We start from the raw sequence: 25643 nt of genomic DNA on the forward strand, positions 1-25643 counted from the left end.
TACATCAGTGTTACAGCAGTATTACCATAGATCTTTACAGTATGGAACCCAGGTTAGTTCAGCACAGCATAGATGGATATTATTAACAATAATAGTGTTAACACCAGTGGGGCTAAAAGCATTGCGTGCCATCAAGTTTGCCTGCTCTGCAGGACCGATATAGCTTCTTACGGAACGTACATCCTTCACCCACCACGATACTGTCCGCGTTGTCAGAGAGAAAGTGACGATTACATCTCCTCCGGAAGAATGACTATTTGACACATTTCTTCACTAAGGTGCGCATAACACATTGATGACTTCCTGGGGGAGAGTGGCTATGTATGGTCCCCAAGTCGCAGACATAGATTGAAAGCGCGACTCTGAACCATTCTTCGCTGTCAAATATTCCATATGTAGAAGCTTATGAAACCTCTTCTTCCATATCCCCAACAAGGCCGTTTTTTGAACAGTCCATTGTGATAAAATAGTCAATTTGGCAGTGAGAATAATCTTAAGAAGTAAGCAGCTTTGAGAAGGCATAAGTGGTGGATCGTCGTCCGACAGGCCGAATAGCCAGAGACGGGGTGTCAATGGCAATTTAGTCTTCCAGATATTATTAGTCATGTCCTGTAAAGCACACCATAATTGTTGGACCTGCGGACAACCCCAAAAAGAGTGAAGGTAGTCTGGGGTTGAATGGGAACAGCTGAGACAAGCACTGTTTGGAAGAATCCCCATTCGATATACACAGAGTTGAGAATAAAATGCTTGGTGTAAAAATTTATATTGTTTGTCTCTTATAAGCACGTTTTCTATGGAACCTGGGATATGCCGGAAACATTCTCTTAAATCTTCAGCCGATAAAGCCAGATTAGGATAAAAGGCCCACTTAGCGACCAACTTATCCAACGAAGTAGTTGACTTGAGAGTAAGTAACGCTTGATAATATTGTGAGCACGATGAACGTTTACCATCAGGTCCTTTTAAAAAATCACCGAGTTGACTCGACTGATAAAAGGTAGGAAATCGACGTATACAGTCCAATAAAAAATGTCTAAGTTGTAAGTATCCGTAGAATTCTGAGTGTGGTATTGAGAATTGTTCCTGAAGGTCTCGAAAGCTGGAAACATATGGGGGTACCGCCTTCATCTTAATACTTTGATAGAGGTGTGTGAAGCCTTGCGTTCGCCAAGAAGAAAAGGGGGCACTTTGTAATCCCGGAGTAAAGTTCGGGCAGCCAACAATTGGTAAATACACAGTACAATGTGGGGAAATTCCAAGCATGATGCATACTGAACTCCACATTCGCCTGAACAGAGCAATTATCACACTGTTTTTAATCTCTACAGGCAAGCTGTCCTCGGTGGCATGGAGAACCGCCCCCGGCGTGTATGGCGCCAACCATTGATGGTAATATGTCACTGGGGAATAAACGTCCGTGTCATAAAGCCAATCTCGTAAATGTCTCAGTAAACTGGCTTGATTATATGCTTCTATATTGGGGCAGTTTAAACCACCATCCTTTTTCGGCTTCATCAGCATATCTAAGGAAATGCGTGCTTTTTTACCACCCCATAAATATTGTCGCATTTCCTTCTGTATTAACTTAATGTCTCGTTTCTGAAGATAAATCGGTAACATACTGAATACATATAGCCAGCACGATATCTCCATCATTTTTAATAACAGTATTTTGCCAGAGAGAGAAAGCGGTAAATTTCGCCATGCTTTTAAATTGCGAAGCAATTTCGTTTTTAAGGGTAGTACATTCAAACTGTATAAATCATGTAAATTGGCCGAGATCAGTATTCCCAAAAATTTTAAATGAGATTTCACCCACTTCAAAGGGAAAGTTCCGGGCCAAGACATCTGTAAAGTGCCTAGAACGTCTAAAGCCTCGGACTTGTCTGTATTAATTTTTAACCCGGCGAAACTCCCAAAAGATAACTGAAGTTGAAGGAGGCATGGCAGAGATCTAATGGGGTCGTTCAAGAATACCAGCATATCATCGGCAAATGCCGCTACTTTAAAACGTGCCTGCTTATAGGTAAACCCCACGACATCCTTTGACTCTGCTATCTTCCGTAGGAGAGGGTCCAAAGCCAATATGTATAACACCGGTGACAGCGGGCAACCTTGTCGGACTCCTCTCCGTATCTGAAAAGCATCGGAAACAGTATCATTCACCAATAAATGGGATTCAGGGGAACGGTATAGAGCTGAAATGGCCGTAGTAATATATCCGGAAAACCCATACCTCTTTAAAACTGAGAACATATACTGCCAAGACACTCGGTCGAAGGCTTTTTCTGAGTCAAAGCCCACAACCATCGACTGATGTCCAAGCCGCTTTGAGGTCTCAATGGCTGAGAGCAACCGAATAATATGTGCTCCTGCATTTCGTGCTTTAACAAATCCCGCCCGATGTTGTGATATGAGGGAAGGTATAACCGCTCCCATGCGTAGGGCCAGAACCTGGGCAAATAGTTTCAAATCCTGGTTCAATAACGATATTGGACGGTAAGAGGACGCTAGCATAGGGTCTTTCCCTGGCTTCAGCAAAATAGTAATATGGGCTTTTGTAAAGTCTTGTGGGAAGATTCCTGTTTCGCCTGCCGCATTATAAAACGCTGTTAATGGAGTTAAAATTGACGTTCCCAAAATTTTATAATATTCCGCAGTCAGGCCGTCAGGGCCTGGGGCTTTATTGTTTTTACTGGTCTTAATGACCTTCATTAACTCGAACTCTGATATGGGCTTATTCAAAAACTCATTCTGTAAGGAAGACAAAGTGGGTAAAGAAAGGTCTTTGAAAAATGCCTCTTCTTCCCCTGCACCACCCTTCCTATCCTCGGTATATAAAGCCTCATAATAGAGACGGAAAACTTCACCAATATCTGAGGACGATGTAACCAATTTTCCCCCCGATGATCGCATCCCTCCTATAAAGGTTTTCCTTCTTTTGGTAGCCACCAAACGCGCTAACAATTTTCCGGATTTATCTCCAAATCGAAAGAAAAAATGTTCCGACTGCCTCAACGTCTTCTGGGCCCTAATATGCAAATGCGCGTTTAAAGTATTCAAACAGGCCCAATAAGCCGCAGCATTCTTTGGAGAACGATTCTCTGCCATACATTTTTTTGCCTTATGTAAGCTAGCTTCCAATGCCAAAATTTTAGCATTTAAAGTTTTGTTTTTGGTGATATTGTATGCAATGATCGCCCCACGTAACACAGCTTTACTAGTTTCCCAGTAGAGTGCCGCGTCTTGGCAATGTATGGCGTTATCACCCTCAAATTCTTCCCATTTTTCTTTAAGGTAAGTATGAAATTTAGAATCATTGATTAGATGGCTGGGAAACCTCCAGTGTTTAGGGAGGGAGCGATCAGCGGAAAACCATATGTCTACCCATACCGGTGCATGGTCTGCTATAACGATATTACCTATTTCCGCTCTCTCCACTCTGGCAAACAGTTTTTCATCCACAAGTACATAATCAATTCGGGACATTGTCCCGTGTGCACGGGATACATGCGTATATTCCCTGGCGCTTGGGTTGAGAGTTCGCCATATATCTAATACCTTTAGCGCCGGGCATAAACGTGAGGCCCCGACATCCACCCTGTGTTTATAACCTGGAGGGAGATGTGATTTGTCTAAACTCTTATCATGAATGCTATTCAAATCCCCCATGATAATCAACTCCCCTGTGGAATGCTGTAGGAGTGTATTAATAAGATGTGAAAAAAAACCAGGATCTGGAGTATTAGGAGCATACACATTACATAGTGTAATTGGTTGACCTGCCAAACTGCCTAATACAATTACATATCTACCTTGATCATCTTTTATCTCAGAAGTGACCACCAGCGGGGTATTTTTGTGTACCAGAATTGCTACCCCACCCTTCTTTCCTCGAGCAGGCGAGAAATAACATGCCGCCGCCCATTCCCTGCAAAGTTTTGCACTCTCTCGTTCATCTAAATGAGTTTCTTGAATACCCACAATATTAACCTTAAGCCGCTGTAAGTGCTGCAACATTTTTTTCCTTTTTATAGGGGTTCCCAACCCATCTATATTCCAAGAAATACAACGAAATTGAACCCCCATCAGATATAAAAAAGGATACTGTTATTAACCTGTAATAAGAGAAAAAAGACCGAGGGACTAGACTCCCAGCTAATCCCGTCCCTCTGACATGTCTATGCGCTAGTCTACTACAATTCCCTTTAAGAAAACCTCGCTCTGTAAGCCTTAGCATCCTCCCTCCCTTCTTTTCCAGCAAAATCATAATCAGAAGCGTCCCCCACCCCAAAATTCCCCTTTCCCTCATCATCCCAGCTCTTGCAGGACAGACCGAGGTCTGACCGGGAGACCAGTAATCAATGTGATCAGGCCGCGCGGCTCCCACCCGCCACCATCTTGTCAACCGCCCTTTCTGCAATTACCTTACTTCGCTCACAAAATAATTAGGTAAGAGAGTCCAAAAAGACCTGGACCGCTGTAGGAGAGTCATAGACAGTCCATTTTCCATTATGGAGAACTCTTAACCTGGCCGGGTATTGCATAACGAACTTAATACTCTTGTCAATCAGCACACTGCACACCGCCGCGTAGGCTCTGCGCAAACTAGCAACCTTTGCAGAATAATCCAGAGTCAGTCGAATAGTGGCGTTTTGAAGCTTGAGGGATTCCTGTTTTCTTGCCGCTTGTAAAATAATTTGCTTATGCCTGTAGTTCAGCACCTTCGCTATGACTATCCGAGGTCGCTGCTGACCTTGTGTGCGCGGGCCCAAGCGGTGCACTCTTTCCAGCTCCACGTCCCGATGAATATCTTGTATGCTTAAAGCTTCCTTCATCCAGGTAAGAAGAACTTCTCGAAGGGTTGAGTCCTCTATGGATTCCGGAATCCCTAGAAATCGTATATTCGACCTACGACTCCGGTTCTCCATATCCTCTATTTTCTCCGTCTGCTCAAGAACGGTTTTCTCCAAGGTGTTTACTTTAGTTTGCAGGGCCTCTACTTCCTCTTCAACTCCCGCCGTTCTAGTTTCCACGGCTTCTAAGCGGGGTGCCATTTCGCTCAGTGTTGTTTGCACCGAGGAGATCTGGGCGGATATACCGCTTAATTTTTCGTCTAATGCCGCCACTACCGCCATCTTAATCTCCTCGGCCGTGAGGTGTAACGACGTGGTAGAGGGAGAAGTGTCACCGCCTGCAGCTTTACTTCCTGCCACCGCCATCTTCCCATCGGAGCCGCGCACTTTCTTGTCTTCTTTTCTTGCAATTTTCGCCGGCATAGCTGATGGCGATTTATGCATGAAGCTGGTGATAGGCATAAGCAATAAATGTTGCCAAAGGTAAAGGTATTGCTTTGTATATGGCTAAGTTTTTGGCGGGTGGGAAGCCGCACAGCCCGGAGCTCAGCAGGATGCGACCGCCGTGCTCACCAATCACGTGGTCTCCTCTAGAGCCTCTTTTTACTGCCGGGCCTAATTTAAATAAATGTATTTACTGTATCACGCGCACAGGAGAGCGGGCACTCGCCCGCTCTCCCGCAATTTTACTGTATTGGCCTGTTAGATTGTAAGCCCTCTGAGGATAGGGAAATACCTACAGTACCTGAATGCAATCCACTTTGAAGCACTGAAAAAAGTGTGAAAAGCAGAATATATTAAAAAACAAAAACGTTTTAAACAAATATATGCCCCTAGCAAATACTACCACCCCAGATAGAGGTAAAACTTGAGATGCTGGATTGTGATTACTGGCTTACAATTTGAAATATGATTTAAAATGATCCAAGAAAATAAATTGGTAAAAAAATAACAATATATCAGGATTATATTTTGAACTTTATTTGTGATTATTAACAATAATCAATAACAGTGTATTGGAGATATGTATCCACTGGAGTTTAAAATAAGAATCTGGTAGTTGGCAGCAAATAAAGAGCTTACAGCCCACCGTGTCTGCTTAGTTGCCTCTACCTTCTGTGCTACTGTGGACCCTATTCAGTGTCCTGTCAGATCTCCACCTCTGTGCTCACTACTTTCTTCTACATTTGTCCTAAGCACGATGGAATTCTTCAATGGCTTTGGTTGCTATCAATGCCAGACATTCACCATTCTCGGTATCCTCTCGGCTACCCTCTCTCTGGCTTTATATCATGGCCCCCTTGTTCTTGAACAACGTCTTCTATGGAAAATGCTACCTTTGTGTACTTTATAAAAAATCAAAGTGATAAATGTTTGATTCAACATGGGTTTGCTTGAAAGAGATCAGGAGTCCAGCAAATTCAACCTGCTACAAATGACTCGTATTTGGTAATTATCTGTCAGCAATGATTCCCAGTTGTTACTTAATGTAAAACACATAAAGTGGGAAAAACGAAGGCAAATGAAATAGACTGAGACTGATTTTTTTTCAGTGAATAAAATCTGTCTAAACAAGCCCTATTGTACATGGGCACATTAAAAGCATGAACTGCGTTCCTAATTTTTTATTTTAGGAGTTATTGGGCAGTTGAAATAAGTATTGTTTAACATTTTACAAGGCTTATAGATTTCCATCTAGACACAGTCGGTCACATTAAATGTCAGTACCAATACCCCGGCTACATTAAAGGTCAACCATAAGAGTTGAAATCCTTATAATATTTTCCTATATTTTTGAATTAAGGATGAACTTGTCTTTGAGGGCAAAGAAAATAAAGAAGTAAAACAGTTTGTCAGGACTTCTGGTATTCTATGAAGTCATCAGATTTAGAAAATCACTGTATCAAAATCTTCCCATACCGTCAACAATAACATAGGAGCTCTGCAGTTTAGGTTGTTTACGTAATGTACATTGTTATTAACTGGCAGAGAAACAACGTCCAGGGAGGCTAAGAAGGGTAGGTATAAGAGAAAGGAAGGACGTGTGCTGTGTCCACATGCTCCTAGTCTGGGTCGTAAAATCCAGGATGCTGGCCCTTATGATGGATGTGTTTGCTGTCACAGGCGCATGGCGAAATGAGTCCCATGACTGGGGATATAAACGTACCAGTCATGAAGGAGGGGAGCAGGAGCAGTTCACTTGTAAGGCATGGCATTAAAGACTGAAATACTGAGGGCAGGCAGAGGTGAGGGGGGCATTGTGGGAGATCTTAGAAAGGGAGATGGCACCTTCATTTGCACCGGAGTGTGCTACAGACTTCCAGCACAGGCAGCAGAACTGGATGTGTCCTCTGACAAAGAGATCTACAAGCTTGAAAGGAAGGAGGATTTTAATCTTCCTGATGTTGATTAGGACAACCCCGCTGCAGTGGCCTGGAGATCGTAGACCTCTGTAATGGTTGCTCTTCAGGCAACTGGAATCCCAACCCGTAAGGGAGAGGGCAAGATTATTGGATCTCTTATTAGTATTTGTAGTGTCACAGTAGCTTTAGCACCTGAGCTCCAGCGATCATTAGACAATGATGATTACTATAAAAGCAAAGGCAGAGAGGGGTCACACAAAGATTGGGGTCCTGAACTTCAGGTGTGACAACTTTGTTACGATCAGGGAGTACCTTAGGGAGGCACTGGCAGGGTGGGGGTGATCTAAGTGCAGAAAAACAGTGGGCTGAGTACATTTTTGAATTAGGAAAGTGAATAGGAGTAAGAGAAGAAAAATGCACCTGACAGTCTCCAAAGGTTTTTACTTTTTTAGCCTGTTGAAGAGAGGTTAGGAAGTTCAGCAGGAAGAACACCAGGGGTATCGCCCCAGTTTTCACAAAAGTGGAGAAACCCTTTGAAAGTCTTTCTGTCAGTGCTGCATGCTGAGTGCTGGCTACTGCTGTGCAGTCAATGTGCATTTACTGCAGATCCTGATGCAGCCCCAACACAGAAAGCAGACTCCCCAATCAAATCACAGACAGCATTCTGCAAGTATTCCATGCAAGAAAATCCTGTTTTTCAAAAGACAATTTTCCTACAGTGTAGACAGATGGATACAGGACCAGTGGGTTTATGCTCCCCTGCCAGCAGATGGAGACGGAGCAAGCTGATGTCACATATATATAACCCTGCAGTGACCCTAGCTTGCCAGTATTCTCCATCTCTAGCAGATGGTGGACATGCATCTCCCTATGGGGATTGCTTCAAGCTTTTTGGAAGGAGAAATTTGAAATTCTATGTCCAGGAAAAGAAGGCCCGCACTCCTGTGGTGATACCTAATGGTCCCTCTCCCAGTTGAGAATTCCTGAGATGATTTCCGTGATCCCTCAGAGGTGTGCCTTGGTCCAGTAGTCAGTTCCTGGCATGGACTTAGCTTCTTGGACAGCTAAAAGGCAGCAGGTGCAGAAGGCCGAGCGTGGCAGTGACGGCAGATGCCCTCTCCTCCTCCAGCCGAAAACCTTCTCTGTGCTCAGCTGGTAAATGATGAGCTCCGGTAAGATAGTTAAGGGGTTTTTAAGCCTTCCTTTGGGCTCCGGGCTTGGCACTGTCCCAACATCGTTCCTTCTCCCTTTGGGGTTAGGGTAACCGGGCAGCCTGGCAGGTTGCGTGGTAGGCCGCGGCAGCATTTTCATGTGCTTGTACGTGCATTCTGCCCTCTACAGGACATCAGTGTGTGTAGTGCGTTGCTCTGCACGTCGCACTAGGTGTGACTTTTGGGCACATAACTTTTTTGAGCATGGTGATATGCTCCTGCAGGGTGCACTAGTGGTGAGTGTGCTTTACTATGCTTATTGCTGGGGAGCCTATATTTTGCACACGCAAATTGTTTGAGCACGAGCCAGTTGAACGCACAGTTACCGCCGCTCATGGAACCGATATATAAGAAGCCTAAGCGCCTTTCTCTTTGTGTTGCCTGTCATATTAGGGCTTCTCAGCCTGACCTGGTTTCTAACTTGTGTCAGCGCTGTTCGGATGCTCAGGGAGAGGTGTCTTCCTTGGATTTTGCTAAACCTGAATCCTCTCATTCTGATGATGGTCTGGTTAAGGTTTTGCCCGGAAGTGCGCCAGATCTTGGTTCTCCCTTGACTGGCTCCTCTGCTAGCGAGGGTAGTTCTGTGGGACCAGCTCCAGTTCCTTCTGGGCTTGGTCTGGACCTGACTGTTTTTTCTTGGGGGGGAATGTTTTCAAGGCTTACAAGCCTTTCCTCAGGTGCAGTCCTCTGTTTCCCCTATTTCTGTCTGTTGGACCCTCAGTCAGTGGCTCCTCCCTCTTCCAGTCCTATGCTTAAGCACTGGGATTTGTCTCAGTTCCCTGTGGGTGTTCCTGACAGAAATCCGGATGGCACTGATGATGAGGTTGAGCCTGATTCCCTGGAAGATAAGGAAATTCCTCCAGGGTTGGAACTGTATCAAACCATGTTGCAGTTCTTTCATAGAGATGAGCTGCCGGCCCTGATTTCCCAGACCTTGAAACAGCTGGGTGTTCCTGGTTCGGATGCTTTGTCAGAAATGAGGAGGAATCCCGTTTTGGTTTCTTTACATAAAGCCTCTTGGTTTTTCCCTGTGATGGAAGCCATTCAGGAATTGATTGATCTGGAATGGGATTCCTCAGTGGTAAATTTTAAAGGGGGTCGGACACTGGAAGGCCTGTACCCCCTGGATCCAGCTGTGAGAGAACATTTGCATTCTCCCAAAGTGAACGCTCTGGTATGGGCCGTTTCTAAGCAGAGGACTATCCCCGTAGAGGGAGGAGCAGCCTGGAAGCATGTACATGATAGAAGGATTGAGGCTATTCTTAAGCAAGCCCTTGAGACAGTGGCGATGAATTTACAGATTGCCTCCTGTTGTGCCCTATTTATTTATTTATTTATTTATTTATTAACTTTTATATACCGATCTTCTTGTATTGAATACAAATCAAACCGGTTTACAGTGGAACAAATAACTTCGCATGAAAGCGTTACATAGAACCATAAACAGATAATAACTTTAAATAAAAACATTCAATAGCTTTGCATAAATAACATTAAAATAGGAGGGGCATTGGATGCACCTAGGATGATCCAAATTGGTACATGAGGTACGAAAGACTTAATAAATGAGATACAGAATTAATTTTATACTATATACGATGTTTGCTGGGTGCCATGAGATAGTTACGGTGAATTGGTATGGCTACCCGGGCGGTTCTGGGAATGCTGATTTAAATAGCCACGTTTTGAGTTGTTTTTTTTTAAGGAAATTGGGCAAGGGTCTAGTCGCAGTTCAGGAGGGAGAGAGTTCCATTGCGTGGGGCCTGCCGTGGATAGGGCTCTGTTCCTTAGAGATGATTTTGCTTGGTGGGCGTGTAGAGTGCCTTGGTAGGCTCTTCTAATCGGTCTGACCGAGGTGTGAGGGCGCAGCTGAATGGTGAGCTCAATAGGGGAGAGTTTATGTATGGTTTTGTGCAAAATGGTCAGAACTTTGTAAAGTATTCTGAACTTAATAGGGAGCCAGTGGAGGTTGTAGAGGATAGGCGAGTGGCAAGATCTTGTCTGCTTTTCTCTCAGGAGGTTGATGGGTCTGGAAGGAATTCCAGAGTGGTTATGGAGCCTGCTACCCCCTTTTTAGCAAATGCAGGCTATGTTTTGGTCTGGACCTCGGCCAGAGAAGTGGCTTTGGTGATAGTGGCCAGGTGTCAACTCTGGTTGCAAAATTGGTCAACTGACACAGCTTCCAAGGCCAGTCTTACCAAGATACCCTTTAAAGGCTTGATCTTGATTGGGAGTGAGTTGGAGAAACTGGCCAGTAAGTGGATTGAGTCTCTGTTACCTCAGTTGCCAGAGAATAAGAAACAGTTACAGCGCCCCTTAGGTATGAGGGTTCATTTCCGGGGTTCCAGGTGTTTTCATCCCTGCAGAGGGATGACCTTTCAACGGACTCGGCCTTTCGGTAGGGCTCAGTCCTTTGTCCCCGTCAGCCCAAAAGAGAAGCGAGCTCGAGGGGTGGACCTTTCTGAGCTTCCAAATGAAAGTTTGCCGATCCACCTTCTAGACAGGAAATAGGGGGACATCTTTCTCTCTTTGACCGGAGGTGGATAGAGATCGCATCGGACTAGTGGTTCCTGGAAGTGATATGCGAAAGGTATGCACTGGACTTTCGCAGTATTCCTTGAGATGTGTTCATAGTACCCCTTACCACTCCCCACAGAAGAAGCAGGCAGTGGAATTCACGCTTCAAAGGCCCCTCAGTCTGAGGGCTGTGGTTCCAGTGCCCATGTCTCAAGAAAGAGTGGGGCAGTATTCCATTTATTTTGTTGTGTTCAAGAAGGAGGGCTCCTTTTGTCCCATCCTGGATCTCAAGATGGTCACCATCACTTGAAGGTGACTCATTTTCAAATGGAAACCTTACTCTTTGTGATAATTTCTGACCTCCTTGGATCTGTCAGAGGCTTACCTTCATATTCCCATCCGAATGGAACACCAACACTTTCTACGCTTTGAGCTGTTGGGGCACCATTATCTGTTTCGGGTGCTGCCTTTTTGGTCTAGCCACCACTACTGCCACCACTCTGGTGGCAGTAGTGGTGGCCTTGTGAACGGAAGGAATCCTGGTGCACTGTATTTGGACGATTGGTTGATTCAAGCCAAGTCTCAGGAAGAGAGCTGCCTGGTGACACGCAAGGTGATTTCCTTATTGCAGGAGCTCAGTTGAGTGGTGAACCTGGCCAAGTGCAATCTTCAACCAGCCCTGTTGTTGGAGTATCTGGGGGTCCCGTTCAACACAGGACAGGACAGAGTTTTCCTACCGGCAGTTCGGAACCAGAGACTGATGTCTCAAGTGTGTCAGTTGATGCACACCATACACCTAACAGTGTGGTCCTACCTACAGGTACTCAGCTTGTTGACGACTACCCTGGAATTGGTGCCATGGGCAAGGGCGCATATTCTTCATCTTTAGCGCTCTCTGCTATCTTCTTGGAACTCACATTCTCAGGATTATGCGGTTTGGCTCCACTTGCCATTGGAACTTTGCTCCCGCCTCCAGTGGTGGTTGTAGGAGGACCTTGTCCTCTCCGGCCTGGTTGATACTCACGAAAGAAGCGAATCTCCATGGTTGGGGGGGGGGGGGCTCACTGTCTGGGGTTATCAACCCAGGGGTGCTGGAATGACAAAGAGTCCCGCTGGAACATCAATTGCCCTCTGGGGTTAGGGAAATACCTACAGTACCTGATTGTAATCCACTTTGAAGTGCTGAAAAAAGTGTGAAAAGCGGAATATAAATCTAAATAAATAAATAAAAAAATTGCCTAGAGGCCTAGGTGGTTCGGCTGGCATATTTGCAGTTCAGCCACAAGCTACGAAATCAAGTGTTTCACATGATGTTGGACAACGCAACGATGGTGACCTATATCAATCGCCAGGGAGGAATCAAGAGCGGCAAGTATTGCAGGAAATAGACTAGCTTATGGAATGGATGGAAGGTCAATTGCAGATGATCTAGCCTCTCACATTGCAGGAAAAGACAACATAAGAGTGGACTTTCTTAGCAGGGAGAGTCTGGATCCAGGAGAGTGGGTGTTGTCAGTTGAGGCATTTCAGCTGATTGTGAATTGCTGGGGCCTTCTGTTCCTAGACATGTTGGCGATTTCTCGAAATACAAAGGTTCCTCGATTCTACAGCCACAGGAGAGATCCATGGTACCTGGGAATAGATATTCTCGTATGGGTCTGGCCGGAAGACAGATTGCTTTATGCTTTTCCTCCATGGCCCTTGCTGGGCAGGATAATTGCAAGATCGAAGCCCACAGGGGGCTAGTACTCCTGATGGTGCTGGATTGGCCAAGGCATCTGTGGTATGCAGATTTGCAATGACTCTTGATGGAGGCCCCCCTTCGTCTTCCGCCACACATGGATCTGCTACAGCAGGGTCCGGTTCTTCACGAGGATCCAACTCTATTCTGTCTTATGATTTGGCCCTTGAGAGGGCTCGCCTGTTAAAGCATGGTTATTCCTCTGCAGTGATTGCCACTTTACTCCTCACTCGCAAGTTCTCCACTTCCTTGGCTTATATGCGGGTTTGGAGAGTTTTTGGAGACCTGGTATGAGGAGCGGGGTGGCTTTCCTCATTCAGTTGAGATCCCTTTCATTCTGGATTTTTTGCAGGATGGCTTGCATAAAGGCTTGGCCCTTAATTCCTTGAAGGTGCAAGTTGTGGCTCTTGCCTGTTTCAGAAGCCTGGTGAATGGTGTCTCCTTGTCATCTCATCCTGATGTGGCCCATTTTTTGAAGAGAGTGAAGCATCTTAGGGCTCCCTTGAGGTTCCCGGTTCCATTGTGGAGTCTTAATTTGGTGCTGGACCTTTTGGCAGGCTCTACATTCCGACCACTGTGTAGCCTTTCCTTACAGTTGTTGACCTTGAAGATTGTGTTCCTGGTGGCTATATGTTCTGCATGTCGGATTTCCAAGCTGCAGGTATTGTCTTGCTGGGAGCCGTTCCTTCGGGTGACTCCGGGGGTGTTACAGCGGCATATACTGTTCCATCCTTCTCGCCCAAGTTATGGTTGGACTTTCATTTGAATCAGTCCATCTCCTTGCCATCCCTGGATAAGGTCATGGATGAGGAGGAGTTTCACCTTTTGCACTCCTTGGATATTAAGCATCTTGTCGTGCGGTATCTGGAGGTCTCTGAGTCTTTTCAAAAGACGGATCACCTGTTTGTTCTCCGTGGCAGGAGTAAGCAGGGTGTTCTGGCTTTGCGGGCTACCATAGCTCATTGGATTAAGGAGGTGGTTATGGCTGCGTATGAGGAGGCTGGAAAACCATTGCCTACTCAGGTTAGGGCTCATTCCACTAGGGCTCAGGCACTGAATGGGCAGAGGTTAGTCTGTTATCTTCCGTCGATATCTGCCGAGCTGCGACCTGCTCCTCCTTGCACGCTTTTTCTAGGTTTTATCGTCTGGATGTGCAGGCCCGGGAGGATGCAGCCTTTGCACGTGTGGTATTGACTGGACCATGGGCAGCCTCCCATCCTGTTGGGGAGTAGCTTTGGTACATCCCACTGGTCCTGAGTCCATCTGTCTACACGAAGGAAAATGAAATTATCAAATAAGGAAGTTCTCCAATCTCAACCTTTTGACATTCCATGTTAATAGTTTCATTTTATTTAAGCAAGAAAGCTTGAAGCAGGCATTGTTGCTGATATATGACAGTCCTCAGCCGGGGGCCATGCATCATGTACCATGCACCAAGGGCGAACAGCGGGCCGAATGTAACATGGTGCGCTCACAAGAGCACACGGTTGTTCACACATATTTTTGTGCACGGACTTTACTCCCAGTGAGTATAGGTTAGTGCCCTTGTATGGAAATCCTATGCTAATGAAGGCAGTAACTATTCCCTCCCCCCAACACAGAGATGGGTGCTGGCTTAACTCAGGTGTTCTTAGCACTGGAAATGTTATTCCTTATCAGAGGTGGAGTAAAGTTTCCAGGACTTGTGTCAATCAATGGGCAGAAGCTGAAATTCTGACACCGGGACCTGTAATCGGGATTTATGTGCAGAGATGTGTTTGCACACACAAAGTATGTTTGCTGTGAGTAAATGTGATTGATGTGCACAGAAAATGTTTTCTGTGCTGAAAGCATTTGTGTGTGCATAAATCATATTTTATACACAGAAGCAAGCAGAAATGAGTGTTTTGTGCGCAGAAGTCTTATATGTGCCCAGGTAAGGGGCCAGAGTGGAGGGAAAGCAAAAGACACCAGGCAATCCAGCAGGAGGGTCAGGGCAGCCCGGGGGTGTCAGAGGGGCTCCATGCTCGGTCTGGGACCTGCCACTTATCTCCCCGTGGAGGAGCAGTGCTTGCTGTGGCTGCAGACAGGGATCCTCGGGCCCAGCCATGTGGCTTGCTGACTGTGCTGGGCCACATGAGTGAGAGCTGCAGGGAAGGGGCCCAGGGATTGCCTAGGCAGGAGTGGGATTAGAGGACAGAGGGGGGGAGGAGGGAGATCATGGCTCGCCGATAACTTTGTCTCCTTCGCCTGATCTGGGCTTTGTGTGTGGGGAGGAAGAAGATGTGGGCACCTATATCAGCACATGTGCCAATGACAGGGGGGGGAGGCTGTTTGCAAAGCTTGCACAGAGGCTTACCAATATGTATGTGTGTGTGTGTGAGTGTGTGTGTGTGTGTGTGTGTGTGTGTGTGTACACAGCAGCCATGGGTGGCCTTTCCCTGGACCTCTCACTGGGCAGTGCATGAGAGGTGAGTGGAGTCCATTGCTGGGGGTGTGCGAGCTCAGAGTCGCCATCCATATCTCTCAGTCTACTCCAAGCCGGCCCTGGTTTTAAACTCCCCCCAAGCAAGCGGACATGTGTCAGTGCAAAATGCAGGACTACAACACATTTATGTGCACAAAAACTGTTTTGTGTGAATACGGTTTTTTATGCCCAAGAGGCTCCCCCAAGTTAAAATGCGCGAGCAGCAACCTGTGCTGAGCGAGTGCACATTTTTACTCGGGTTTGTGCACACGGTTTCATCTTTGCGCACATTTTTAATTCCTGATGCATTAGCATACCATTTGCTTATGGCATCGGGGTAAAATAGTTTTTTAGTGTCTGCGCTACTAATCCGTGCTCTGAAATTCAGCGCATAGTCTTAACACAGGGCTTCTGACACCAGCCCCAGCTGTTCTTGGAGATCTGGTGTGTGAACTCCAAACTGTAGAGCAGTGGTTCCCAAACCTGCCCTGGGGTCGTCAGGCTTTCAGGATATCTGCAATGAATATGCATGAGATAGGTTTGCATGCAATGGAGGTAGTGCACAGGGCAGGACTGGTAGCCAGATTGGAGCTAGAACTATTTGGCTGGCAAAGGGAGCCGATCCTCATGTTTTCACTAAGGTAACCATGTGGGATCATTTTTCTGGAAGGATCGAGGCTATAGATTTTGGCAGCTGTACAGCTTCATGTTACCCACCAGAGCAGTCACCTGTAACGGGCTCAGTAATTCAAATTAATTTAAGGGATGGGCTTACTTGTGATGAGGGGAAAACCCCCAGAATCCTGAAGGCATGGCATGGCTGGGATCAGTTAATGGGATAAACTAATTGGAGAGCACTTACTCACCCTGGATCAGTTATTCCTACCGTATGATGTGGAAGCAGAGTCAAATGGCAGATTTGATGTTTAGGGATGTTAAGGGGAAGAAAAATACCAGCTAATTGTGAATAAAGGCTCCTGGCACTGTAGGCTGATAGATGCTGGTTCCGATTGAGCTGGAGGCCCAAAGAATGGTAGGAGAAAACTGCTCGGCCAAATGTATATAAGCCTCAGGCTGATATCCCTCTCTGAGAGTCCAAGGGCCCCATTCAATCCAGGGATGTAGAATGTCCTAGAAACCCGTTCTCTTCCAGGATACCCTGGGGGGGAGATTCTCTCTTAGGCCCTGGGCATAGTCACAGTCTCGACAGCTGGAGGCCAAACTCAGCTTCCAACATAACTTTACTGACGTAGAATAAAGCATAAGGTGAGCATCATTCACAGGTCCGCAGCTCTTTACATCAAAGAAAGGTTTTCTGAATTAACCAGTGATTCTAATTCTTTTCAAGTACTTTCCGGTCCAGATCCTTTCCCAGTATCAAATGGTAGTTTTTAAGCTTTCCTCCAGGTTTAGGATGGTCTGCTTGGAATTAATCGTCATCCCGTTTTTCACACACTTTACTTTAGGTGTTTTGAACAGATGTCTGTGGCTTCTTCAAACCTCGCCAACACATCTGGTAACTGGATGGCGCCTTGCCCTCCCCTTCCAGAATCTCTCAGTGATATTTCACATGGTCAGCGCCAAATGGGTCCCACTGATCTCCTTTACTCCTCTTTCTTATCTCTGGTACCTGGATGGCCCCTTGCCCTCCCCTTCCAGAATCTCTCAGTGATATTTCACATGGTCAGCGCCAAATGGGTCCCACTGATCTCCTTTTCTCCTCTTTCTTACCTCTGGTACCTGGATGGCTCCTTGCCCTCCCCTTCCAGAATCTCTCAGTGATATTTCACATGGTCAGCACCAAATGGGTCCCACTGATCTCCTTTACTCCTCTTTCTTATCTCTGGTACCTGGATGGCGCCTTGCCCTCCCCTTCCAGAATCTCTCAGTGATATTTCACATGATTAGCACCAAATGGGTCCCACTGATCTCCTTTACTCCTCTTTCTTATCTCTGGTACCTGGATGGCGCCTTGCCCTCCCCTTCCAGAATCTCTCAGTGATATTTCACATGGTCAGCGCCAAATGGGTCCCACTGATCTCCTTTGCTCCTCTTTCTTACCTCTGGTACCTGGATGGCTCCTTGCCCTCCCCTTCCAGAATCTCTCAGTGATATTTCACATGGTCAGCGCCAAATGGGTCCCACTGATCTCCTTTGCTCCTCTTTCTTACCTCTGGTACCTGGATGGCGCCTTGCCCTCCCCTTCCAGAATCTCTCAGTGATATTTCACGTGGTTACCACCAAATGGGTCCCACTGATCTCCTTTACTCCTCTTTCTTACCTCTGGTACCTGGATGGCGCCTTGCCCCTCCCCTTCCAGAATCTCTCAGTGATATTTCACATGGTCAGCGCCAAATGGGTCCCACTGATCTCCTTTGCTCCTCTTTCTTACCTCTGGTACCTGGATGGCGCCTTGCCCTCCCCTTCCAGAATCTCTCAGTGATATTTCACGTGGTTACCACCAAATGGGTCCCACTGATCTCCTTTACTCCTCTTTCTTATCTCTGGTACCTGGATGGCGCCTTGCCCTCCCCTTCCAGAATCTCTCAGTGATATTTCACATGGTCAGCGCCAAATGGGTCCCACTGATCTCCTTTGCTCCTCTTTCTTACCTCTGGTACCTGGATGGCTCCTTGCCCTCCCCTTCCAGAATCTCTCAGTGATATTTCACATGGTCAGCGCCAAATGGGTCCCACTGATCTCCTTTGCTCCTCTTTCTTACCTCTGGTACCTGGATGGCGCCTTGCCCTCCCCTTCCAGAATCTCTCAGTGATATTTCACGTGGTTACCACCAAATGGGTCCCACTGATCTCCTTTACTCCTCTTTCTTATCTCTGGTACCTGGATGGCGCCTTGCCCTCCCCTTCCAGAATCTCTCAGTGATATTTCACATGGTCAGCGCCAAATGGGTCCCACTGATCTCCTTTACTCCTCTTTCTTACCTCTGGTACCTGGATGGCGCCTTGCCCTCCCCTTCCAGAATCTCTCAGTGATATTTCACGTGGTTACCACCAAATGGGTCCCACTGATCTCCTTTACTCCTCTTTCTTATCTCTGGTACCTGGATGGCGCCTTGCCCTCCCCTTCCAGAATCTCTCAGTGATATTTCACATGGTTACCACCAAATGGGTCCCACTGATCTCCTTTGCTCCTCTTTCTTACCTCTGGTACCTGGATGGCGCCTTGCCCCTCCCCTTCCAGAATCTCTCAGTGATATTTCACGTGGTTAACCTGGACCCGCTGATGATAAACAAACCCCTGCAGGATTCACTTCGCAGGCTGTGCCCGTTTGCTGCTCTGTGTAAGGGGATACGTTGTTTACGCACTGAACTGGTTGGAATAGTTTATTTCAATTCAGCCTTGCTTCCAGTCCATGCTTTGAGCAGGAAGTAAAAACCAAGAGAATTTTATTTAGAAGACTTTTTGTTATAATATTAAAGCAGAATTGATGGTCTGGTGATCATTCACAAGTATGCAATACAGAAGACGTTCTTGCCCTCACATGGCCTGCTGTTTTGATTTCATGAACAAACATCTTCAGCTGGTTGGGGTTTTATTTTTTATTTAATGAAGGCATTTGCTTTTATTTTCTGTTTCAGGCACGGGTCTGGATATTTCACTCTATGAGAATAAAGTCATTAGTTTGTAAATCACAAAAGTGCTCCTTCGGCATCTCTTTACATTGTACTTTCTCATTACTTTCAGATTTAAAATGATTCGGTCGGGGGTGAATGTTCACAGAGCCAGGCCCCGATTTCCCACTATAGGTAGAGTAAGCAGATCTGAAAGGGTCACCTCCTCCTCCACGTTGAATGGTGATTTCCTATCAGACACGGCCCCCTCACCCCGCAAGGCCTTAAAGCATGAGGGGCGATGGATTTGCCCCCGCTGGGGAAAATGCTCTTTTCAAGAGGGGAACTGCCACATCTCCCCTCTGCCCGGTTCTCACATGCTAGGAGGGGGACCCTTAGCTTCTGCTTCTAAGGGCACCTGAAGAGTAAACCGAGCCCGGCATGTGGCCAGTTATCTGGCTTGGGACTGAAAACTGATGTAAACCTACCTGGCTGGATTTAGGACCGCTATTTCTGTCCTCATGGTTATCAACCCAAATTAGCTGGTTAGCCTGAAAATTTGTGCCACCCAGCTAAGACGTCCTCAGACTGATGAAGACTCCAGGAACCGGCACTTTTTGAGAAGCTAATAATTGCCACCTACTGAACCTAGGCAGCTATCACGTAAGCCGCTCTGCAGAGCGAAGGTTTCAAAAGCTCGGAGCTGGCCAGCTGACTTCCGAAGTTAGCTAGACCCTTCTGAAAATCTGCTGTCATATCAACTTCTGCTGGATTTAGTCACCTCAAATATTTCAGCCCATTGGTGCCATTTTTAAAGCACCTGGTGCTGGGCAGGAGCGGGTGGGCACCACTCCTGGATCTGAGAAGGGGTGGGAGCTCTCTGGCCTCGGTCCTTTTAAACGTGGGGAAGTCCCTGACCCAAAGGAGGCCTTCAGGGACACATGTTCTGGGATGTTTTATTTTTTTTTAATTCATTGAGTTCCCCTTTCTTTTGTCTAAACAGCTTAGTTGGAGGTCTAGTTGGATTTTTGGGTGGGTGGATTGGGCATAGCCTGGTCAGGGTTATAATATGGTTGATCTGATGATATCATGAAGTTGTGACGTGAACATATGAGTTTAACTTTTCCAGGGGCAATCTACAATTTGGAAGAGCTGCTGTATGACAGTGGGGTGCTTTGGTTCTGGGCATATCTGCTCGGTTTTGTTTATTTTTTATTCCCTTAACACAAAAATAGGTTGCGGAGGTTCAGGTTATTATTCTTTGCTCAAGGCATCTTGATGAGGTCATGAACAGGTAGCAACCAGCTTCAGTTTCATAGTCTGTTAGGGACAGAAGAGTAAAGAATGATTTTTGGAAGGGAATGAGAGCCAATGTGGCTGGGGGAGGCATATCATATCTTGATGGCTGGTTTGCTGTGTTGGCAGGCATGGGTGAATTTGATTTTGACATTTCTTTCAGGAAATGCATTCAGCAGGAAAGTGGTTCGTTTGGCATTTTTTGTGGGGAGGTGTAATGTCCACAACAATTTTACATTCACTTTCAAGGAACAGGATCTCTGCTTTCGGAGCACAAAGCCATCAAAATGTATCATTAGAGTCTCCCTATGGCGGATGTTAATTAGCAGTGTTCTTTCATATTTTACCTGCATAATAATTAATGTCCTATGGAAGTAACCTAGGAAAGGATATTAGAGGGTAATCTGTACGGAGCGGCAATTACAACCCTAAACACCTTGCCGGCAGATTGGATAGACCATTTCGTCTTTATCGCAGTCATTTGCTACCATGTGACTCCGTATCCTGAGTAATCAGTTTTTTCCTGTGCATTTCCTTATCTGGCTATCCTTAGCCAGCTGTATTCAACAGTGTGGCTGCACTACTGAATAGCTCTTCAGTCGGGCCGATTCAGTAAAGTCCGCGGGAGAGCGGACAAGCCACTCGCCTGTGTGCGCGATTCTGTATTTAAATTAGGTCGTGCGGTAGAAAAGGGCAAAAGGAGGTGCTAGGTACACTAGCGCGTCCCTACCGCCTCCTTTTGACCCGTAGCGGCGGCTGTCAGCAGGATTGACAGCCGACGCTCAATTTTGCTGGCGTCGGTTCTCGAGCCCATTGACAGCCATCGGCTCGGAAACTGGACGCCAGCAAAATTGAGCGTCCGGTTTTCGGCCCGACAGCCGCCGGCCCATTTAAAATTTTTTTTTCTTTACTTTTTTTACCCTTCGGGACCTCCGACTTAATATCTCCATGATATTAAGTCAGAGGGTGCACAGAAAAGCAGTTTTTACTGCTTTTCTGTGCACTTTCCCAGTGCCCGGAGAAATTAGCGCCTACCTTTGGGTAGGCGCTAATTTCTTAAAGTAAAACGTGCGGCTTGGCTGCACATTTTACTTACTGTATCCCTCGCGCATACCTAATAGGGCCATAAACATGCATTTGCATGTTGAGGGCGCTATTAGGTGCCGCGGGTTGGACGCGTGTTTTCCGCCTCTTACTGAATAAGGGGTAAGGGAAAACACGCGCCCAAGGGCAGGTTAACAGTGCGCTCCATCGGGATGCACTGTACTGTATCGGCCTGAAAGTTAGCTGGATAAGTTTATCCAGCTAACTTTGCAATCTGGCCAGTGGCTGAATATAGACCTCCCGGTTCCTAGTCCATTATTCTGACCACTTGGCCACTCACTTTGCAGTATCTACGGGAAACATAATATGATTGTGGAGAGACTCCCTTGGGATCTCCATGAGATGGTTGTAGTTTAAGACATGGGGTCAGGATTTAGAAGACGGTACTATTTTCCTACAGCATTTTGAGATTGCTTGGGATAGTGAACCCACTAAATAGAAACATATAGAAACATAGAAATGAAGGTAGAAAAAGACCAAATGGTCCATCCAATCTGCCCAACAAGGTTATGGTAGCTCTAGCTGCCCCATATAGATCTCCCCCATAATACAGGTCACCCCCATATTTAGTTTCCCAAACCGTTAAAGTCAGGGCCCTTGTTGGTTCCTGTCTGAGTCCAATTCCCTGTTAACTCTTGCCATTTGTAGCAGAGAGCAATGGTGAGTTACAAGTTTAAGGCTTATTGGTTAAGGGTAGTAACAGCCGAATCAGCAAGTTACCCCCATGCTTATTTGTTTTCTCAGACCATAGAATTCATGTCCTTGTTGGTTGCTGTCTGAAACTAATTCCGCTTTTCCCCTTTTCCTTTTTTCCCCCTTCCATTAAAGTAGATAGCAATAGTGAGTTGCATCAACAAAATTGCCTAATTCGGAATGGTTCGGGAGAACCGAAAAACGAATGAATTTTTTCCGAAATTTTGGAAAAAATTAATTTTCGGGTTAGTGCGCACTAACTCCCCGTTAGTGCGCGCTAACTTTGCACATTAGTGCACACTATCAGGAGTTAGCGCGCACTAACCCGAAAATCAGGGCCCCCAAACCCCCCCCCCCCGATCTGTGGGAAAAATGAAATTCCCACAGGGGGAGCCCCGAAACAAAGCCCGACATGAAATTCTAACCCGAAGCACATCTTTAATTCTCACCTCCTTTTTCTTACTCTATGCAGCCCAGCATTCTTCTGGCTTTAGCTATCGCCTTGTCACATAAATTTGAGAGTCTGACCTTTTTACATAATGACACACCTCTCATCATTTTATGTGCCCTGGTCTGTCATGTGTTCTTGTCTAGAATGTTTGTCTTTTTTGCTGATGATAAAAAGACATGCGACAGGGTGAATACGCCAAAAAGATTTGGAAAAATTGAGGTGTGATCTAAGAAAGCTTGAGAAGTGCTCACAAGTTAATTTTGGTATTTTATTGTAATCGCTAAAGTGTCGAGTTGTGCATTTTAGCAAGACATCCAAGTAAGCAGTATGGGGACAACAGGGGGGGGGGGCATGGTAATGATTTGTAAGAACCAGGAGAAACTAAAACATTGTGATGAGGCAGTGGCGAGAGCCAGAGGAATGCTAGGGTGATCGGAAAGGATTTTTCTAGGCTATGTTACTTTGTTGTGCTTTTTATAATTATTTGTCTTTTTGTCTCGCAGATATACTTCCATGGCTTGCTAGAGAGGCTCCAGGAATTGTCATGTGTTGTTACAGATGTGGACCCCTGTCTCGAGGTTGGCAGCTACCGTCGATGGGCGAGGCCTCTGGACAGGAAGAAGTTGAATGAAGGCTTCACCCTGGAAGCTCGTGATCCCCCCAGGAGGAGCATGTAGGGGTCCGACCGCTGGGACTTAGGAGACTCCTCTGAAGACTGAAGAAAGGTCTGGATGCAGGTGCCTCTGCAGGTCGTAGCAGTCTGAGGACGGAGTCATAGAAGAGTCAAAAGCCGGTCCAGGGGTTCGGTACACAGACGAGGTCGAAATCCAGTCCAGGGTTTAAGCAGGAGAATGGTCCAGAGCCATACCAGGGTCAAGCCAGGAGAAGACACGTCCACCAGTCCAGAAGTCAAATAGCCAAGAATCAATCCACGGAACAGGGCAGCAGAGAGGGACGAAGAACCACGAACAGAGATCACTGGAGCAGCTCAAGGCAGGAACCTCAATACCAAGGCAAGGTCTGAGACCCAGACCTTGCCTTAAATACAGGATGTTGGGGGCGGAGTCTCAGGGGGAGCCATGACAGTTTCCTGTCATGGCTCCTTTAAGAATCATCTTTAGCCGCGCGCGCGCGTGGCCCTAGAGGAAGAAAGGGGCGGAGTCGAATCCGCGGAGCCAGCCAGCCAGACCCGAAGCAGTCGCGACTGCAAGAACGGAGCAGAAGGGCAGCCTGCCCCGCTGGAGCCCCGGACGACACCCGAAGTCATGGGTAATTACTCCTGCAGCACCCGCCGGCCGGCGGTGCTAACATGTGTTGCCTGAGCACCGACCAGCTACACCTGCACGGCATCCACCCCTGAGCCCTTAATAAAAGTGCTCCTATTCATGCACACTGTGCGACATTTCAGAAGTATCTATGGCAAATGCAAACAAAAAGCTTCTGAGAAGCTTGGCTTAAAGTTTTAAGGTCAATCATATTTCATCTACAGTTTCTTCTTCCGCATGCAGCGCGTGAAGCCTTATTTGTCACAAAAATAGACTGCGTCGGTGAGCTCTAAATGCTTCGTCTCCAGTGGACCATTTTCATTTTTACTTCTTTCTGAAATGCGTGCCTGGGTTTGTGAGCAGCATTTGGGGTATAAAATAAAGCAGGCTTTGTTTCTGGCCATGCACGAGGGATCTGTAAGTGCAGATGCAGAGGAAGAATCTGCCTGGATTTTATTGAAAAGAGAAACTTCCTTAATAAATCCTGCAAGGAGCCTGCATCCTTCCTTACTTTAGCATCCGCTGGTGCTGGTGGCTGCACACGAAAGACTGAAGAAAGGAAAAATAAGAGGGGAATAAGAAAACCGTGTTTTCTTTATAAGTACATGAAAGGAAAAATAGGAGAATTAAGAAAACCGTGTTTTCTTTATAAGTACATGAAAGGAAAAATAGGAGAATAAGAAAACCGTGTTTTCTTTATAAGTACATGAAAGGAAAAATAGGAGAATAAGAAAACCGTGTTTTCTTTGTAAGTACATGAAAGGAAAAATAGGAGAATTAAGAAAACCGTGTTTTCTTTATAGCAAAATATCATCGCCCTCTACCTCATGCTCGGCCCTGCGTAAGCCTTCCGCGTTTTGCATATTTGGTGCCATGGGGAGTACATATCGTATGTCTCGGAGATGCTGAACATTTTTTCAGCCATGGGAAATCCTCAGTAGAGCAATGAATCTGAAGCCGTGACTCCATTTGTCCACATTTCGTGTCAGCACCAGTCGTAAGCTGTAAGATTCAAGCACTGCGCATCTCAGGAGACAAATCTTTCAGGCTGGGCGAGCGACTAACGAGCAAGGGGAGGGGGTGCAAATACAGTAGCCTGCCAATGATGTTACCCAGAGCATCCCCTCTTCCGATTCCCCCCTCAAAATGTCATGCTGGCGATAAAAACTCACCGTGCAAATTTAAAATACCCTGGGTTACCTAATTCGATTTCTGGAGCTTTCCTTTTCCAATTGCTTTTTGACATGGTTCGTTGCCAAGGCTGGATTTAAGGTTTTGGCTCCCATAGTCAGGATTGGCTGCCATAGTCAGGATTGGATAGCCAGGGCCGGTGCAAGAGTAATTGACCCCCTTATCCCAACACAGCGCTCCCTCTTACCAGTGGCAGTGGTTCCAGAACAGTGCTCGCTATCTTGTGGCATATTAGCTCTGACACAGCCTCCCTCTTACCAGTGGCAGTGGCTCCAGAACAGTGCTCGCTCTCTTCTGGCATATTAGCTCTGACACAGCGCTCCCTCTTACCAGTGGCAGTGGCTCCAGAACAGTGCTCGCTCTCTTGTGGCATATTAGCTCTGACACAGCCTCCCTCTTACCAGTGGCAGTGGCTCCAGAACAGTGCTCGCTCTCTTGTGGCATATTAGCTCTGACACAGCCTCCCTCTTACCAGTGGCAGTGGCTCCAGAACAGTGCTCGCTCTCTTGTGGCATATTAGCTCTGGCACAGCCTTCCTCTTACCAGTGGCAGTGGCTCCAGAACAGTGCTCGCTCTCTTGTGGCATATTAGCTCTGACACAGCCTCCCTCTTACCAGTGGCAGTGGCTCCAGAACAGTGCTCACTCTCTTGTGGCATATTAGCTCTGGCACAGCCTTCCTCTTACCAGTGGCAGTGGCTCCAGAACAGTGTTCGCTCTCTTGTGGCATATTAGCTCTGGCACAGCCTTCCTCTTACCAGTGGCAGTGGCTCCAGAACAGTGCTCGCTCTCTTGTGGCATATTAGCTCTGGCACAGCCTCCCTCTTACCAGTGGCAGTGGCTCCAGAACAGTGCTCGCTCTCTTGTGGCATATTAGCTCTGGCACAGCCTTCCTCTTACCAGTGGCAGTGGCTCCAGAACAGTGCTCGCTCTCTT

The sequence above is a fragment of the Rhinatrema bivittatum genome, chromosome 1 (assembly GCF_901001135.1).
Source record: "Rhinatrema bivittatum chromosome 1, aRhiBiv1.1, whole genome shotgun sequence".
Lineage (NCBI taxonomy): Eukaryota > Metazoa > Chordata > Amphibia > Gymnophiona > Rhinatrematidae > Rhinatrema > Rhinatrema bivittatum.